The following is a 6,339-nucleotide window of genomic DNA, read 5'->3' as shown; positions in this document are numbered from 1 at the left end:
ACTCGAGAGGGCGCGTTAAGCCAGCTGTTTACCACACATGTACCCCTTGAACACCCCGTGAAAGGACACCACACAAGTGTTATGAAAATAAACAGTATATTTATTAAGAATCACAACAGCCCTGTACTCTTTATGAGGACAGGGTACTTAGCACAAACCAAATCTCTTTAGCAAATACTTTAAGTGCACAGTTAAAACAAGTGTCCGAGGACACGGAAAGGTTAAGGCAAGTCGGAAGCGAGGGACTCGGGACCCTAGAGTAAGGAGGCTATGCAGGCACTGAAATGCCGAGTTACCTAGCCACGAGGGCTGCGGCTGCACAAGTCTTACAGGCGTCGGGGTCTTCGCTGACGAGCCAGGAGCCGGAAGAAAAGGAGTTGCTGGCCGGCGACCAGTGATGAATAGTTCGTAGAGATCCAAGCCTGGATCGGAGATTGATGAAACCTGAAAGCAGAGGGGACCAAGTTCGTACTACTAGCCAGTAGTCAGAGGGTACCAGGAAGGCACCAGTTGGCCGTCACCTCGACCAGGTGAGTGGGCGACGCTAGGCTCTGCAGTCTCACGGACCAGGAGGCGTTGTCGGCGACCACGGTGGAGGTGCGAGCTGTCCCACGACGGATGACGCTGTCGGCGTCTTGAGTGGACCAGGAGGGTCCGGGGTGCTTCTCGAAAAGATGGAAGCAAGGGCCAGTCTGGAGCAACCAGACCGGCAGTGATGATTCTCGGATGTCGTCACAGAAGGACACAAGCCAGCGGCTAGTGACCAGACAACGTGCTGAGCAGCGAGCAGAAGGGCCCCACGCAGATCGTGGAGATGCTGGGGGACTGCACTTCGGAGCTGGAGCGGCTCAGGGTCGGGGCTTCTCGGACCCCAGAGCACTCACCAGAGAGTTACCTCGATGGTCGTGCTGGTTTTTAAGAGCGTGCAGGTTCTGATGATGGCCGGTCCCTCAAGGTCTCGTCGCACCCACAGATCACAGCTGAGCTGATGACGGGGGGTAGAGGTCAGAGGTGCCAGGGAAGCCGGTTCTCGTCGAGCTGGGCCGTCGGATTCCTGGAGGAAGGACTTACAGCAAACCGCAGAGTTCTTAGATGGTGCCCGCTGATGCAGGGTGACTACTCCTTAGCCACAAGGGAGAAATCTTGAGAAGAGTCTTGAAGTCCTTTCGTAGAAAGTATTCTTGATTCAAAGATGATCTAATTTGGAAGGGTCCCCGCTCCGGCCTTTATCCTAAAGAAAGGGGTGGGTACATGACTAGGTCCTGCCCTAAGGGTGGGACTAGGAAGGGGGGTAGTTACACCCCTCTCCCCTGCCGGACTTTCCCCAGGCCAGGGCTGTCGCCCCTGGAACTGGTTCTAACCGGCAGATGCGTAGTGAGCACCGGGGTGCCACTCCGCAGTCACCTTCTCGCAAAAGCCCTACCTACCCAGAATACACAAACCCTGTCTGGGACGGTGCGAACACCGCCCTCGACAGGAAACCCTTTGTCCAAGCGCTCCTCGCTGGAAGGACTCCCAGCAGCAGGAGGTCAGACTCGTGTCTGTGGTGGCAGCATCCATTTTGTGGAGCTGAGGCTTTCGTTAACTTTAACCGGGGTTCACAGTTATGTACATGTCGTGTCCCTCTAGAAGGGCGGAATGCTAACCTCGTCGCCAGAGTTGGTGAGAGGGCAGCATCCCGACTCGTATGACACCTTACTCGACATGTCTTGATAACGCGACACCGAAGTTACCGATGTGGCACGCGTTATCATGGAACAGCCATTGGGTCTTTTCTCCGCAAGCTGCAACCGGCTCGGCTCGGGGCAGAACACAGTTCACGCGAGCCCATGCACTCTGCCATAGGAGTGACTGATAGGGACTCGGGTGTCCATTGTATGGTTAGATATAGAGCTACTATATCTAAAGCAAAGGGTGATTACACGACTTCGCCCCAGCTGTCATGCAGCCAGTTGTGTCAAATTTAGGAGGCCAGCCAGGGGTGGCATAATACATGCTGCAGCCCCTGGCGGCCCTGGGTACACCTATGCCCTGAGTTACAGGGTCTGATAAGGTGGCCCAGTACCAATTGGTAGATGCACCTAGGGTACATATCGTAATTTAGAAAGAGAACAGCCAGGCTGTGGGTCTGATTGGCAGGCCCACAGCCAGAGAAAGTCGTAAACCAGTGAAACAAAAGCAAAAAATCTGGGTGATCATAGGATTGCAGACCCTACTCTCCTACAGGGCACTCCAGCCCCAGCTCTAGCGTGAAACTGGACAAAGGGAAAGGGGTGTAACCACCCCCTTCCCTGGTCCCACCCATAGGAGGGACCTAGCAGGTAATCCAGCCCCTTTAATTCGTATAGAGCTAGGAGCTGAGTCTAAAGACTTTAGATTGTCCTGAACTGAAACTTGAAACGAAACTCTGGACCTTCGACATTCTACTGCAACTAGAAGACTGAAGAATCTCCTTTGTGGCCAAGGAGTGACCACCCTGTGCAAACAGGCACAACCAGTGATTTGACGGTTTACTTTGTCAACGCTCCCACTGGAGCCCGAGCACAGAGCTACACAGGAACTGGACTTCCAGACTTCTCTGACCCCTACCCACATCTACAGCAGAGCTGAGACCCGTGGAGGTGATGAGAGACGTGGGACCGGACATCTTAGAAAACCTGCTTATTGCAAATTGTGCAGCTTCCGAGGCACCCTCAAAGTTGTGCATTGGGGATTGAGAAGCCCCCGCCCGAGCCACATTTGCCTCGACGCACAGCCCTCCAAACTCCACAAGTGTCGCATGGGGCCTGCTGTTGCTTTTGAGCTCGATGCGCCTTTTAGGTCACTTGCCTCTGTGAATGCGAACCTTTGAATCTACACCACTTGATTGGTTGCTCCAAGGTAGCTCCTGCTTCCCTAAAAAGGAGAAGCCCCCCAGACCTTGCTGGTCTGCCTCGAAGTGAATATTCTATTCCTGTGTGGGTTGCATTTGCCAAGGCTCGTTGGGTCCAATCCGGGTCCCGACACCGCAGACATCTAGATCCATTGTGGGACAGCTCGATTCAGTGCCTGGTCATTGTCGATGCCTCCTGGACCTCTTGGCTGCAGAGACAATCTTCAGGACATCACCTGATTGCTTCACAACATCGCCTGGTTCCTTCCTGGTTCCTTCCTGGTCACTGGCTAGTGTCCCCTCTGCTTTCAGGTACTCTTCTTCCTTGATCCACCCTTGGATCCACCCAGACACTTCTCTCCTGGTCGCCTGCAGCATCTTTTTACAGGTCTCCATAGGATTCAGCGACGAAACCCGACACAAATTGACACCTATGCACCCGGCTCCTGTGGGTGAGGTAACGCGAGTACTCCGGTGCTCCTGTGGGTATTGCTATCCAAGTGTCCTAGTTTTCAGTAGCTTTCTCCTAGTCCATTCGGAAGTGTCCTAAATCAACTTGTTTCTGACTCTTACGTTCCCTTTGTATTCCTATGAGAACCCACGTGTGTGTTAAGACACTGCACACGCTTCCCGTGGGCCTCCTGCTTCCTAACCTTTGGTAGTTCAGTGTAGCCCCAGCGATTCCCCAGGCCCTAGGCCTACTCCTTGTTCGTGACGTGGTTCTTATACCACTATTTTAGTATATGGTTTGCAACGCCCCTAGGGCTCGACTGTATTTTGTTCAACTTATTGTATGATAATTGAGTAACTTGTTATGTGCTTGTGCCTCTGATCTCATAAAGAGTTCAGAGGGGTTGTGTTAGAAATAAATAAATATATATTTGATATATACCTTGTGTGGTGTCCTTTCATTTGGTATTAAAGGGGTTACATATGGTAAAACAGCTGGCTTCACATGCTGTCTGACGTTTTAGCCTAAGACTGCTTTGTCCATGCTACCTCTAGGATAGCTGGTCTATAAGGTTGACTTTACAACCATCACCATAAGGGTTGTTTGGACTGATACAGGGTGCCCAAAACAAAAGCCAATTAAAAATATGGGTGGAGAGTGGGCGGGGCTTTAAAGCCATACTCCACTACTGCATGCCTCGCTGCTCAGGCTCGACCTAAAAAGGGTGAAGATCGGTTTCCATTTGTAAAAATAGGTACAATTGTGGATGATGCCAATGAGTCAGGTAAAGATACTCAGTTTACATTATTGTAAATATTGGTCAACAGAGGCGCACATTGACTATTATTGCATTTCATCAGGTCGATGGGTATGCGATCAAGGTCAGCTGCCTTTCCCTCGCACTTTGTTGTATTTCAATGGACGCTTCGTGAAAGGACACTGCAATAGTAGAGTGTGATTCAGCCCACTTGCTTACAGACATGGCTGAATTCCCCACTGAATAATTTTTAGAAAAGTGTTCTTCCCATGCCTAGCAACTGATGTGGCAGTCAATTGGTGCCCCCTGTCTGTTAACTGACCTCAAGGTTGAGACAGAGTTCCAAAGGTACTTGCTATTCTTAGTCCTAGCTAAGTATGCTAGGCTGTCCCACTGCTGGATAATCACCACCGCCTTCCTCTTGTTTGTTGCTGCTTTGTATCTTTTACACATCCTTACTACCTCCGTGGGATCCCTCGATCGAGCAGTTACGGCTCTCCGGAGGGCTCGGTTGTCTGCCGATCACTCACCATCGAACCATCTAGTGGTATGTTGATGATCGTCAATTGGGGGCTTTACCCACTATGAAAGAAGGATGTTAATATTTGAGCGAACAGCAACAAATGTGCTTACTATGTTCACTTTCTCACAGCCATCATTGTCGGACCGACAGCCCAAGAGTAAAGCTAAATTCCTCTGAATTTCACTAAGGCTTCTGTATGGTTCAGAAGTTTACAGCACCCTTTTAAGTTGTCTGTCGATACTTGCAGGTTACAAAGCTCAGGTTGACTTTTAGGGTACTGTCTCGGTGCCATGCGCAGTTATATTTATAAATATAAATCCCATTATATTTTACGGGATTTATATTTTGACGGACAGGATATCCGTCCCATTGCGACAGAGTAACTTGTCTTCCAAGATATAAATCAGGCCCTTTAGCAGGACCAAGCACAGGACCTCTTTGGTGGCTGTGGATTGGCCCTGGATTGTGGTCAGAGGGTCTGGAACTCTGAAAATATGACCCTGAGAGTCTGTCCTCCACTTTGGCTTCTCCTGCAAGAAGATATTTAGTCCCAACAACAGGGATTGTGGTTACATTTCGAAAGATTGGCATCCTGAAAGAAGATGCATCTGGAAAGAGTGCCCCTTACCTGAAATCATAATGACCTTGTGTTTCCTACCAAGAGGAAAGCAGGAAGCGATGTTCTGCACTGCAAACGGCAAGAACCTTTCAGAGGTTTCAATAAACTATTATGGTTAAAAATAGTGTTATATTTCTAAAGTTTGTTGTCCCCAAAGTTGAATAGCAACATGTTGTTCAGTGTCCCCTCAAATATTGCTTGCCAGATTACGTAACCCTAATGATACTTTTGTTTGGTCTCAACATATATGTACTTTCTTTTGCAACAAGGACGAGGAACCTCACCGAATTGGTTGTCCTCAGATTTGCTGCTCCCCTGACACTTGTATCCCAGCCCAGGAACTGCGTGTCTTTCAAATTCTTCCAAATTATCTCAAACCAATAGCCAGGAGCCAGCCCTTCTTTACTGACAGACAACTACTTTATGGTAACAAGAGTTACATCCACCTCAAAAGACATATGATATAACATTTTAGAGAATTACTCCAGACAGACCTTCCCGAAGCAGTCATATAGTGTACCTACGATAGAGCAGAGATCTTAAGGGGCCTGAATTGTTTTCAGGGGGTGCCAGGATCTAGCCAAGAGGAGAAGTTATTTGTGCCCTACAGAATAGAGACAAACATAATGCTTAAAACAGTGCTGTGTTTGTAGTGACACACTACAGGATGGCGATGGGCCACCTGTAATGGGCAATGAGTAGTGTCTTTTTTCACTCAAGCCTCTGCTCAGAGTAGGTGTCAAAGTGGGCGGACGGAAGGCTCCAAATAAACCTTAAAGTCCCTCCCTCACCTCAATTTCTTATAAAGGATAACTCTATGGATACCCTTAAACTTTTAAGGATTCAGGCTGCTACTAGGTTGTTGGCCAATGTGTATTTGACTGACTTTTAACGAGATACCGCTACAAAGCTGCAATATTTTAAATGCAAACTATATTCAAGGCCACTCATTTTATTAAATAATTGCAAGAATCTTTTTTTGTTAAACTGAGGGTCCAAGATGAGTTTTTCTTTTTTGTACAGAAGGTGGGGTGCACCATTAAAAAGCTTGAAGATCATTGATCTACAAGAATATGAACAGTAAGAAATAATATAGTCTGGTCTGAAGAACAGCTCC

The sequence above is a fragment of the Lissotriton vulgaris genome, chromosome 2_2 (assembly GCF_964263255.1).
Source record: "Lissotriton vulgaris chromosome 2_2, aLisVul1.2, whole genome shotgun sequence".
NCBI lineage: Eukaryota > Metazoa > Chordata > Amphibia > Caudata > Salamandridae > Lissotriton > Lissotriton vulgaris.
This window is presented reverse-complemented; position numbering follows the sequence as displayed.